This window comes from Bos grunniens, chromosome 20 (assembly GCF_055505025.1).
Source record: "Bos grunniens cultivar Pamir isolate PY7600 chromosome 20, Bosgru_T2T1.0, whole genome shotgun sequence".
Classification (NCBI taxonomy): Eukaryota; Metazoa; Chordata; class Mammalia; order Artiodactyla; family Bovidae; genus Bos; species Bos grunniens.
In genome coordinates this window covers 31,858,139-31,872,136 of record NC_141184.1, presented here as the reverse complement: position 1 = coordinate 31,872,136, position 13,998 = coordinate 31,858,139, and the positions used below count along the sequence as shown (strand labels likewise).

At 38.9% G+C, this 13,998-nt stretch overlaps 1 protein-coding gene across 9 annotated transcripts in view; it reads left to right on the top strand.

Moving 5' to 3' along the window:
• The window catches only part of ADAMTS12 (ADAM metallopeptidase with thrombospondin type 1 motif 12), a 395,312-nt gene that overhangs the window by 106,632 nt on the left and 274,682 nt on the right, over positions 1-13,998 (top strand). For 3 of the 9 annotated variants that reach the window (XM_086361330.1, XM_086361329.1, XM_086361326.1), the window contains exon 2: positions 10,344-10,423. The exons of the other annotated variants lie outside the window; for them this stretch is intronic. The gene's annotated coding sequence lies outside the window, so the exon portion shown is untranslated. The remainder of the gene's footprint in view (positions 1-10,343; positions 10,424-13,998) is intronic. 9 annotated transcript variants of the gene reach the window in all.

Genomic DNA, 13,998 nt, shown 5'->3' with positions numbered 1-13,998 from the left:
GATGTTGGATTGTTTTCAGTTTTGAGCTATTGTGAATAATGCTGCTGTAGATATTTGCATACATGGCCTTGTGTCAATATGTTTTCTTTTCTCTTGGGTAGATACTTAGGAGTGGAATTGCTTGGTTATATGAAAAGTATATGTTTAGTCTTCTGAGCAAACCTTCTGCCAAACCTTTTTCCAAGTTAATTGTGCCATTTTACCTTTTCACCAGCATTATTTGTGGGTTTTGGTTTTTCCAGATCCTAGTTAACACTTGGTGTTCCTAGATCTTTAAATTCTTGTCTTTTTCAATCACTAAGTTGTGTCCAACTCTTTGTGACCCCAAGGACTGCAGCATGCCAGGCTGCCCTGCAGCCATCCGACCATCTCATCCTGTCTCCCTCTTCTTCTCCGGCCCTCAGTCAGTCTTTATTATAGAAAGATTTATTATAGAAAAATTAATAGTAATGCTGAAATTTTTTTAAAAAATATTTCTATACTAGAAACAAACCAAAAATGAAACTAACATTTCTATTCACAGTATCATCAAAAAGAACTGAAAAATTACAAATCGGTTTTTAAACAGATGTTCAAGATGGGTGCAGATGGGTATGTGGTGGTATATAATTATGGTTTTCATTTGTATTTCCCTGGTAATTAATGATGAGCACCTTTTTATGAGTTTAGTAGGTACACATATCTTTATTGAAGTATCTATTCAGATTTGCTAATTTTGTAATTGGCTTGTCTTATTGACTTATAAGTATGTGTGCATGTGTGTTAGTATTCTAGCCTGAGAAATCCCATGGACAGAGGAGATTGGTGGGCTCAAAGGGGGTGGGTCCATGGTGGGTCCATGGGGTCACAAAAGAATCGGACATGACTTAGCAACTAAACAACAGCAACAATATATAAAATCTTACGTGTAATATATGTGTATGTATGTGTATATACACATACATGCACACTTTATGTACAAGTCTTATCAGATATTGTGCACATATTTTCTGTGTGTCAGTTTTTTTGTTTTCTGAAAGGTATTTTTTGAATATAAAAATTTTGGTGAAGTTCAGTTTATCACCTTTGTCTCATGATTTGTGCTTTTGGCATCATATATAAGAAAATTTTTGCCTTATCCGAGGTCACAGTGACGTGCTCCTCATAGTTTTCATTCCTGCATTTAGGTCTGTGATCCGCTGTGAGTTTAGTTTGATATATGGTGTGAGGTAGGTGTCCGCCTTCATTCTTTCCCATATGGATATCAGCCCCATTTCCTTTTCTGGTTTTCCTATTCTCTCTGCATTAAGTTGCCTTGGCAATTTCATTAAAAATTAATTGACTTAAGAGTAAGGGTTGATTTCTTAGCTCTTTATTCTCTTCCAGTGATCTGAATATCTTTCCTTACACGAGTACCACACACTGTCTTTGTTACTGCAGTTTTACAGTAAACTTTGAAATAAGGGAGTCCTTTTCCAACTTTGTTCTTTTTTATAAAACTTATTTTAGCTGTTCTAGGTATTTTTCATTTCAATACAAGTTTTAGGATAATCTGCTTAACTTCTCCAAAAAAAATTCACTTGAAGTTTTGATAAGGATTATGCTGAAATACAGGTCAGTTTGGGGAGAATTTCCCAAAACTGTGTCCTCAATCCTCAAACATTGTATGTTTTCCAACTCTTTAGAAATTCTTAATTTATCTCAGTGATGTAGTGATGTTTTATAGACTTGAGGGTATAAATCTTTTTTTTTTTCAGTTTTATTTATTTTTTACTTTACAATATTATATTGGTTTTGCCATACATTGACATGAATCCACCATGGGTGTACATGTGTTCCCCATCCTGAACCCCCGTCCCACCTCCCTCCCCATCCCATCTCTCTGGGTCATCCCAGTACACCAGCCCCGAGCATCCTGTATCATGCATCGAACCTGGACTGGCAATTCATTTCACATGTGATAATTTACATGTTTCAATGCCATTCTCCCATATCATCCCACCCTTGCCCTCTCCCACAGAGTCCAAAAGACTGTTCTATACATCTGTGTTTCTTTCACTGTCTCGTGTAAATCTTGAACCTCTGTTTAAAAATTGATTAGTAATTTTTCAATTCTTTTTGATGATACTGTGAATAGAACTTTTAGTTTCATTTTTGGTTTGTTTCTAGTATACAAATAACTTAAAAAATTTTTTTAGCATTACAATTAATTTTTCTATATGTTTTGATGAAAGTCTATATTTTTTCAGTATTTCAGTGTGTCCTATGGTCCCTAGGTGATATGCACTGTCATAGAGTCATTTTCAAAAAGTTGAAAACATAATTTTCATGTTTAATTGATTTAATTAAAAAACTCAGTTCATTAAAGCAGGAACAAGCAGCATAGTAAAGCTGGTTAAAAACAAAAGCACATGATTCATGTCGATGTATGGCAAAAACCACTACAATATTGTAATTAGCTGCCAATTAAAATAAATAAATTAAAAAAAAAACACAAGAGTTAATGGCAAAAGAGAATCCAGGGATTAGAATGTCAAGTCAGATACAAAACAGTTTAATATTATACAAGTCAATGAAAGTTAACCTTCAGGGTTCTCTTCTGTACTGACAAGTAACTATTCACATTTCTATGTTCGGTTTTTCACTCTTCTACAAGTTAATTCTAACTTCACAGAATCTAGACTCTTATCAGAGGTAAAAAGTAACTCAAATAAGAGTACATTCCTTTAGAGAATTAGACAGCCTCTGAGTGGGCCTGTTTGAGTGAGCCAGTGTGAGATCACAAAGACATGTTGTCATCCTTTTGCTTTATTTCCAAGTTTTGGGTAATTTTTCATAAAGTTGTGTACAATCATGGTTAGAAAAAAACCAGCATAATTCACCCACATACAAGCAACCCCAAAACATGTTGCTGCTGCTGCTGCTAAGTCGCTTCCATCGTGTCCAACTCTGTGAGACCCCATAGACGGCAGCCCACCAGGCTCCCCCGTCCCTGGGATTCTCCAGGCAAGAACACTGGAGTGGGTTGCCATTTCCTTCTCCAGTGCATGAAAGTGAAAAGTGAAAGGGAAGTCACTCAGTCGTGTCTGACTTTGATCGACCCCATGGACTGGCGCCTACTAGGCTCCTTTGTCCATGGGATTTTCCAGGCAAGAGTACTGGAGTGGGGTGCCATTGCCTTCTCCGCCAAAACATGTTATTTGGTGCCAAATTATTGTGTCAGTTTCCTGCAAACTCTAGGTTCTCATGTGCTCTCATAGAACCCCACATATTCCTAGTCAGGACTTTTATTACAATGCATGTTAATTGCTTATTTAATTTTCTGTGTTCTTCACTAGACTGTAAGCTTCGAAAGGACAGGAATGTCTAGTTTATTCAATGTTACATTCTCAGGGCTCTGATGGAGAAGCTGGCACACAGGAAACAACTAAGAAATGCTTCTTGATTGGGTAGATGAAAGTGATGATCTCAGATCATGTTAGTGTGAAATTAAACAAAAGCCTGACATAGTGGATTCAGAGGAAGCCCAGCCAGCTGCTTTCCTAGGGCAATGCTTGATGGTCAGCCGCTTTTTAACAATGTTTCTCTTAATAAAGGGCCAACTCAACCCTATTTTTCCCCATCAGCAGAAAGAATTGGAGGTTATTTGTGCATGTACACCAGCATCCTAACAAAAGATATTCTTTTTCAGTAGCTCAGTGTGTATGGTGCTATGCTAGCTTCTGGAAAGAAATCACTCAACATCTGCTTGGGGTTAAGTGGAATACAAGGTGTAAGGGTAGACAAAAAAAAAAAAAAAGATATTTTTTTTGCCTGTTTTCTTATCAGTTTTACACATATACTTAGGTCCATGCTACTACTAGGAGGCAGATAATTTTGAGTCTAGTGACTACTAATTCACATAGAAACATAGGCCGTGGTTTATCATCTTGATGGCCACAGTGGTGGAGCTCTGATGAGCCACAAAAGAGGCTCTGTAGATGACACACACGTACATCTAGAGCAGCGGTCCCCAATCTTTTTGGCACCAGGGACCAGTTTCCTGGGAGATGATTTTTCCGCGGACTTGCGGGGCGGGTAGGGTGGGAATGGTTTCGGGATGACTCAAGCACATTACATTTATTATACACTTTGTTTCTGTTATCATTACATCAACTCCACCTCAGATCATCAAGGTCTACCTCAGATCATTAGGTCTGGAGAATGGGGACCCCTGATCTAGAGTACAAGCCAGAACATAAATTGTTTGGCAGCCTGTTTTCATTTTATAAGGACCATAGTTCACTCATCAGCAGCCAGTTCTCACTTTAAACTCCCTAAAGGAGAAGAATGAAAACTAAAGGGAGTATGGTTCTTAAAACTGTGAATACTTCTCTACCAAGCTCCAACCCAAATCTCAAGAACTGACTGTTCTTACTGTTGAGTAGACCAATGATTGGAAAGTTGGCCAAAGAGTTACTGTGTTGAGCCTGAATTCAAAAAGGGAGGAGGCTTAGAACCTGAAATGTCATTGAACAAAAAGATAAGTAGTGAAAGCTGTTCTCAAAAGGACAAAGAACAATTAGAACAGAAGATTCAGTCAACAACAACTTCTGAGTGCTGGAATCCTGGCTATGCCTCTACCTTCCATATCAGAACTTCATGCAAAGTCTTTTCAGCTGCCTAAAAGATTCTATTCCCAGACTGTAAAGCAGTCCTCATTCTCCAAGGCCCAGACTGCAGACACCTCCTTTGCGAAACCTTCCCAGATGGAATCAATTGCTTTCTCATTAGTACCTCCACAGCATGGGATCTGTTCCTTTTCACTGCCTGCTTTGTATTAACAGTTATTCATGTCTGTATCTAGAAGGCAATATGCAAGCCTTATTTATAAATGCATCACATGTGGGGCTTATCTTAATGCACTTCAAAGAGTAGGTGCTCAAAAGAAGTCAAATCCAGTGGAAACGTATCCAGTGCTAGCTCAGTTCTTAAGAGTCATGCAGAGCTGCCTTTAAGACAGGATTTTCATTATGCAAAGGGGTGAAATACAGCCCAGTGACTCCTTTTCAAGAACTCTGGAGAAAGAGGATCTCATGTTTCACTCACATGCATATACTTTATTACGTATGGATGAAGGCACACACAGGAACTCTTTTTCATCTCTTTTCCTAGAATATATATATATTTTAAATTCTGCCATTATTTTTGCTCAATTTCCTGACCTTCCATATGTTTTCCAAATGAGTAATACAACACCGTAGGAAGAGTTATGTCCAGATTATAATGGTAAATAAGTTTCATTTCTCATTTCAAATTTGATGAATTGAGAGAAGATGCCCAAACCGCTGTAGAGAGGGTCTATAAGGTGAATAGACGGTATGGACAGTGTACCAAGAATGAATAGCAGTGTCTGCTGTGAACCCAACACAGGGCCACGTAGGTGAGGCAGGTGGCAGTGTGTGGACCAGAATTTTGCCATCTCTGGTCTAGGTGGGTTATGGTAGCTCATGTGCAAGGAGATGGCTCCTGAGTCTAAAATTAAATCCATGCAGAATTTACTTATTGAAAGAGACAGCAAGACTGTCTACAACATAATTTTATTTGACAGTTCTCATTTTTAAGGACGATGGATTTTTCTTTTCTCTTTTTTTTTTTTTGCAGTTTTTTATATTGTGCTAAAACACACAATATAAAATGTATTGTCTTAACCATTTTTACATAGGCCGTTCTGTGGCATTAAGTGCATTCATATTGTGAGTACAACCATTTACCAAACTCTTTTTATCTTGCCAAACTGAAACTTTATACCTATTAAACAAACTTGGAACTTTTTTTGCAATTTAATTTTTTAAAGAGTAGTCCTAAGTTCACAGTAGAATTTTAAGAGAAAGCTACAGAGATTTCCTGTATACCCACATGCCCCCTACTACATGCATAGCCTACCCCACTGTTGACATCCACCACCAGAGTGATACATTTGTTACAACTGAAGAACCTATATTGACAATCATAATGGCCCAAAGGCCACAGTTTTGTTTTGTTTTTTTAATTATTTCTTGGTCACACCATATGGCAAGTGGGATCTTAGTTCCCCCACCAGGGATTGAATCCATGCCCCCTGCACTGGAAGGCAAATTCTCAACCAGTAGACCTCTAGGGAAGTCTTCACTGTTTTTACCTTAGGGTTCATTATTTGTTTTGTACATTCCATGGATTTGGGTGAATGTATAATGACGTGTACAGGTACACCTGATGTTATCCTACAGAGAATTTTCACTGCCCTAAAAATCCTCTGTGCTCCACCTATTCAACTCTCCCCCGACTCCCAGTCTCTGGAAACCACTGATTTTATTACTGTCTCCATAGTTTTGCCTTTTCCAGAATGTCATATAGCTGGAATCATACCTATAGCCTTTTCTGATTTTTTTCACTTAGTAATATCCATTTAAGTTTGTTCCATGTCTTTATATGGCTTGCTAGTTAATTTCTTTTTCATTTTGAATAATATTTCATTGGATGGATGGACCACAGTTTGCTTATCCGTTCATCTACTAAAATACATCTTGGCTGCATCCCAAGTTTGGGCAATTATGAATACAGCTGCTATAAGCACCCAAGTGCGGGTTTTTGTGTGGACATAAGTTTACAGTTCTTTTGAGCTAATAATAAGGAGTGTGAGTGCTGGATTGTATGATAAACATATGTCTAAGTATTATAAGGTACCACCAAACAACCAAACTGTCTTCCAAAGTTACTGGACCATTCTGCATTTCCACCATCAAATGAAAGTGAAAGTCACTCAGTCGTGTCCAACTCTGCGATCCCATGGACTGTCCATGGAATTCTCCAGTCCAGAATACTGGAGTAGGTAGCTTTTCCCTTCTCCAGGGGATCTTCCCAATCCAGGAATTGAACCAGGGTCTCCCGCATTGAAGGCGGATTCTTTACCAACTGAACTATCAGGGAAAATACCAACAATGAAATAATTAATTTCTGTTGCTTCATAAGCTCATCAGCATTTGATGTTGTCAGTGTTCCAGATTTTGGCCATTCTAATAGGTATGCAGTGATATTTCGTTGTTTTGATTTGCATTTCTGTAATGACATATGATGGGAAACATCTTTTCATATGATTGTTTAACATTATATATCTTCTTTGGTAATTTCTGTTAAGGTCTTTGGCCCATTTTTAAATCAGATTTTTTTTTTTTAAATTGTTAAGTCTTAAGAGTGCTTTGTATATTTTTGATAACAATCTTTTAGCAGATGTATCTTTTACAATATTTTCTCCCAGTCTGTAGCTTGTTTTCTCATTTTCTTGACATTGGCTTTTTTGTTTTTTTGAAAAGTAGAAATTTTTAATGAAGATCAGCTTATCAGTTATTTCTTGGATCATGCCTTTACATTATATCTAAAAAGTCCTCATCATACCCAAGGTAATCTAAGTTTTCTCCTTTGTTATTTTCTAAGAATTTTATAGTTATGCATTTTAATTTATGGCCATTATATACTTTGAGTCAGTTTTTGTGAAGGATATAAGGCCAGTGTCCAGCAGAACCATTTATTGAAAAGATTACCTTTACTTCTTTGTTAAAGATTGGTGGACTATTTATGTGGGTCTGTTCCTGGGTTCTCTGTTTTGTTCCATTAACTGTCTGTTCTTTTGTAGTACTACATTATCTTGACTACTCTAGTTGTGTAGTGTCAACTCCTCTAACTTTTCTTCTCCTTCAATATTGTGTTGGCTATTCTGGGTCTTTTGCCTCTCTATATAAACTTTAAAATCAGTTTGTTGATTTACGTAAATATAACTTCCTAGAATTTTGATTGAAACTATTGGCAATGCAGAAGACTCAGGTTTGATCTCTTGGTTGGGAAGATCCCCTGGAGAAGGGAATGGCAACCCACTTCAGTATGCTTGCTTGGAAAAGCCCATGGACAGGGGAGCCTGGCGGGCTACAGTCCATGAGGTTGCAAAGAGTCCGAGATGAATGAGTGACTAACAATTTCACACTTTTCTGTAACTGGATCCCCCTAGAGTTAACTCTCAGAGTTGCCCACCTGAGCCTCCAGAAATTCATCAATCACAGTTTAGGTTTTTCTACCTCAGCACTGGGTTCCCTAGTGGTTTCCACCCGTGAGTCTCTGCTCTCTTAAGCTGCTCCTTCCTGTATTCACCATCTGACCCTTCAGTCTTAGAATCAGTGGTTTGCTCTGTGTCCTTCCTTCTTTTATGGGTCCAAGAAGCATTGTTGATTTTTCAGTCTGCTCAGCATTTTATGTGTTAGGATGGAATGGTGACTTTCAAGCTCCTTTTATGCAGAGCCAGAAACCAGAAGCCCTTTTGTACCTATTTGAGATATTTCTTTTTTTAGTTAAAATTTTTAATAATCAAATTACTCATGTTAGATTTAGAATACACACAAAAGTAAGAAAGAGGAATAATATCGTTGTTTAGTGGCGAAGTCGTGTCTGACTCTTTATGATCCCATGGACTGTAGCCTATCAGGCTCCTCTGTCTATGGGATTTCCTAGGCAATAATACTGGCACAGGTTGCCAGTTCCTTCTCCAGGGGATCTTCCTAACCCAGAGATGGAACCCACATCTCCTATATTGACAGGCAGATTCTTTACCACTGAGCCACCAGGGAAGCCACATAATATCTTTGCTGCTGCTGCGTTGCTTCAGTCGTGCCCGACTCTGTGCAACCCCATAGCCAGCAGCCCACCTGGCTCCTCTGTCCCTGGGATTCTTCAGGCAAGAATACTGGAGTGGGTTGCCATTTCCTTCCCTAATATCTTTAGAATGGTACAATTAATGTCTTGGTGAATGCCTCTCCACTTGGATACTGAGGCTCTTAGTTTTTCTCTGGTTTATCAACCTCTGTTCCCAGAAAAGGACCGAGACCCACTCATTCATACAGATTGAAAACCTTTACTAAGATACTGCTTCCAAAGTCATTTACCTTAAGTCAAAGGAGTAAAGACCTAACTGTGGATTTTAGGCATCAATTAGTCAACATTTATCACTGAGCAGATATATGTGGAACACTTACCATGTGTTGAGTTGTATTCCAAGCAATGGAGATGTACAGTGAACACAATAGATACAAACTCCTTCCATCATGGGACTGGATTCTAGGGTGGAGAGTGATGTTAGACAAGAAGAAACTGGGAAATATATGCCTATAAAGGGTATGTAGTAAGTGCTTTGTAGAAAAATAAAGGACGTGGGGTGGACAGGGAGTGGTGGGATGGGAGCTCTGCTTTGGTTTGCATGGTCAGGAAAGGACTTTCTAGATGACATCAGAAGTGCACATTTGTCAGGGGAAAGAGGATAAGAATGAATATTTGAGGGCAGGGACCCTGAAATGACTTTATTTTAATCATCCTGCCTGGGTCTAATCCAGAACCGACTATGTGCTTAGACCCCTGAATTTTTTTGAATGTACATTTCAGACTGGTTTGAGAAACACTTTATAAAACAATTGTTACATTGCTGCAAAACCCCCGATAAGCTGCAGACATAGAATCAGTAAAAGCTGGACTGACTTAGATTTCCTAATATGTCCTGGGAGAAGCTGAATCACAGGCAGTTGAAAACTCCTTCTTCTCCCAATGTGCAAGTTACCAATTAAAAAATGGTGAGACAGGATCCAGCAATGTCCCCACAATTTCCCAGTGGGCTCCAGGAAGGCTAAAACTTGATCTGAACAGGCTCTCTTGCTCCCCACAGATTTCACATTTTCCAGTGCTCAGTTCATAATTGGAAACAACCAGGACCCGGTACAGAAAGGCCATTTCCTCTTTAATGCCCTTGTGGTTTAACAGATTGTTGTGTTTGGAGCCTTTGGAATGAAGCCATGTTTAAAACCATGAGCTCATGCTTTCCATAGATGAGACTTTGTGTCAGATAGACTGTCACATTATTAAAAAAACAAAAGACAGCAATCAGCCACAAGCTCCAGGCATGAGTTTATTTGAAAGAAAACTATGTTACTAAAGCATAACTGTGATTTGCAGCAAAACAAATGATTGAAATTATTCAGCTTAAAATGTTAGAAGGATATATGTATGTGTGTATGTGCATTACTTACAGCTTCATATATATAGTTTTGTTTGCCTTTCACGATATTCATGGGAAGAAGGCAGGACAGGTATTATCATTTTCACTTTTCATTTGCGAAACTTGAGATCCAAGAGGTTCCATGACTGCGTAAGGTCACATACCAAGGTAACACTGCATCTCCTAATTGTTAGACCAGCTTCCTGTGTCATTCTTTTTCACCTCTTGCATTCCGTCTCAGAGTCCTAGATCATATGTTAAGATTTCTAGAAAGACAACAAAGTATCTGAATGCTGTCTCTAATTTTTCTTCCTAGTAGGGAAACTGTGTCTGAGAAGGCAATGGCAACCCACTCCAGTACTCTTGCCTGGAAAATCTCATGGACGGAGGAGCCTGGTAGGTTGTAGTCCATGCGGTCGCTGGGAATCAGACAGAACTGAGCGACTTCATTTTCACTTTTCACTTTCATGCATTGAAGAAGGAAATGGCAACTCACTCCAGTGTTCTTGCCTGGAGAATCCCAGGGACGGGGGAGCCTGGTGGGCTGCTGTCTATGGGGTCGCACAGAATCGGACATGACTGAAGCGACTTAGCAGCAGCAGCAGAGAAACTGTGTTTTCAGTCTTAACAAGCTTGACATTTTCTTTGTGCTGATTTGCAAAAACTCTGGGGACTGAGATATTCCTGTCACTGTCATTGATTTAAGGTGAATACAATGGCCTCATTCTAGCTTCTTACAAACACTTCAATCTGGATCAAGCAACTACAATTTCCAGGGAGCAAAGTAAGCTCTTTCCATCAATCTCAGGGTTAAGTACTTGCTTCCATCAGAGTTTAGGTAATCTTTTATTTGGAGCTGGCATGCTAATTCTAGCTGGCAGCCTCTCCTTTGGCACTTGATGTATGTAACTATGGGGCTTCCCAGGTGGCACTAGGGGTAAAGAACCCGCTTGCCAATGCAGGAGATATAAGAGACATGGGTTTGATTCCTGAGTCAGGAAGATCCTGTAGAGAAGGAGATGGCAACCTACTCCAGAATTCTTGCCTAGAGAATCCCATGAACAGAGGAGCTTTGTGCGCTCCAGTCCATGGGGTAGCAGAGTCAGACGTGACTGAAGTGACTTCGCACATAGGTATGTACCTGTATTGTATTAGTTTCTTGTTGCTTCTTTAATGAATTATCATAGGCTGTGTGTTCTAACGCAACACACATTTCTTACCTTATAGTTCTGGAGGTCAGTAGTTTGAAATGGTTCTCAGTGTCAAGGCATCAACCGGATTGCATTCCTTCCAGAGACTTGAGGATAAATCCGTTCTTTGCTTTTTCCAGTTTCTACAGGTCACTTGCATTCGTGACTCATGGCTCCATTTCTCTGTCTTCAAAGTCAGCAACATGGGGCCGGGTCTTTTTCACACTGCCGCCTCTCTAGTTATACTTCTCTCTTCTGCTTAAAATAATCCTTTGGATTACATCAGTTCCACCTGGATAATCCAGGCTAATTTTCCAAATGCAAGGTCAGATGGTTAGCAATGTTAATTCTATCTGCAGTCTTAATCTTTGCTGTATAATCTGCACATTCACAGTTCCTGGGAGTTAGGATGTGGGTATCTTTGGGGGCATTATTTTGCCTACCACCCATATATTGTTTTATTTTCTTGTTGTCTTCTTTCAAACAGTACACATTTTTATAGTGTATAACTTGGGTAGTTTTTTATTGCACCACTAAATGTTCCTGAACATGGTAATAAATGGCATTCTATTTTCTAATGAGGAACATTTAAATCAAATGAATTATAACTAAAACCCACAATATGTTATAAAATGAAAAGCACAGATATTTAAGAAATCTTTTACATTAGTCAGAATAACATTAACCTATAAACCCTGTAAAAGGAAGCATGATTGTATGCTGTCCAGTAATTGCATTTTCCTTTTTCAATGTACTGAAAATTATAAAGCAGGCAATGTACAATTCTCCTGCATCAATTAAATATGATTGAAAACTAGTACCTTGGCAAGTGAAACACCCAGAAAATACCTAGTGAGTAAGAATTTCCCTTTCTTCATGGATCAGAAGGACTTTGAAAATGGTGATTTTTGATCACCCAAAGTCTCCAACAGCTTCCTGGTGTTATTTCCTTGTGGCTAACAGTCTTCAAAAGCTCCCCTCCAGCTTTAGAAAGTGGCTTTTCAAAAATTAGCTACACTTCTCCCTATCGTGTTGTGACGTAAACAAGTGAAACAGAGAGGAAGTGGAGGTGGGCGAGAGGCCTGGAGTCGCATTCCTGGGCAAGACAAGCCACTCAGACGACAACACGGGGACAGCCTGTGTGTCTCGTGTCACACACCGCTCCTGTATAGTGACAGCACAGGTGTGCACGGGCACCTCCCCAGGACGTTTTCTCACAGCCATTAAATGTCTTCAAACATAAATGGTACCTGATAAACCCTGTTGTTTTATCTACTGACTTAAGGACGTTTCTAAGCCTGTATTCTTACTGCCTTTTAGTGAATTTATTTCAGGTATTTTCCCACTTCCTAGATTTGAGAGCGGTACACGTTTCGCTTTTCTTTCTTTCTTGTCTTCTTCCCAGCCTTCCCACTCTTTCCTTTCTCTCTTTTTCTGTACTCCTTTCCCCTTATCTTCTTTTCTGGTGTGTTTGTCCTTTCCCTCTTCTCTGTCTTCTTCTCAGTGTACATTCACGTTCTCCAGCCCTACCTGCTCTTCCCTGCTCCCAGCCAGTTCATCTCCAAGAATATCACCCTCATCAAGGTTAAGGTTACTGCAAGGTCACAAATGATGAGTAAACACAAACGATGAGTTATCACTTAGGTGCTTCAGAAAGTTCTATAGAATTCAGCACATGCTTTCCAGAATTAACTAAATTGTTTGTGCTGCATAGAGTTTGATAAGAATGCCATGTTATTTTAGTGTAAAATTATTCTATTTAGTGTATAATTATTCTTTTGGTAGTGATTTTTAAAATGTTTTATGCCACTTATCATTTCTCTATTATGAATTATTTGAATATAAATAGTTTCAAATGGCAAATTGAAAGAAAAGTAGACTTATTTTCTGAGTTAAAAAAAGGGTGAATTTCAGTGTTATAATCTCTTTGTTGGTGTGAAGGTTTAATTCATTGTTTATTTAAATCTGTTAGAAGTATGTCTTATTAATCTAATTATTTTTATTTTGAATGTTCTTGGAACCATCAACAAGTTGTCAAAGATGACAGGTGGAACAATAGGTTTCCTTTCCTTCCTAATAATAATGGAGAATAAGAGAGGAGCTCTCTTAGGATATGCTATTTAGACAAAATTCCAGAGAATGGAAAGTGGGACAAGTAATAACCGATATTTCATGCTGAGTGAGCCTGACCCCAGACTGTACATACAGGTGGGATATAGACAAGGAGGAAGTTGATTTGACCACAAAGCATTTTGGGACTTAGAAGTGCTGGATATGTGGAGGGCAGGGAGGATGAAGGCATGGGGCTGAAAATAGAATGGTTGTCGGCTTCTAAGCAGAATTACTGCAGGCAGATGTCTGTCCCCTAAGCCGTAGGCTAGACTTTTCTTCTCTGCATGAATTAAGTGGTTCTCCCCAAAATGACCATTACATTCTGGCATTTAGGAAAGCCTCCAGCCACACGGATTAGGCACCTATCAGACCCCTCACTTAAACAGTCAAAAGTCCTCCATACATGCACAAAGCACTTTACCAGCTTTTCAGCACTCCCTCATAAATGTGGACGGATAAGCAAGGAGGTCAAGACATTTTAGGAAAGCTTCCAATAAGAAAGCAATAGAGCAGTGTAAACAGGAAAAATTAACTTTGGAGAAAACAGATGCAGGAAACATGAAGGAATGCAACAAACCAATAGGCAAGCCATAAAACCTATAAAGAGAGTCCTTAGAAGTATTCTAAAGTTGATTGTGCCCATAGAACAAGAAAATGATACTGTGAAAA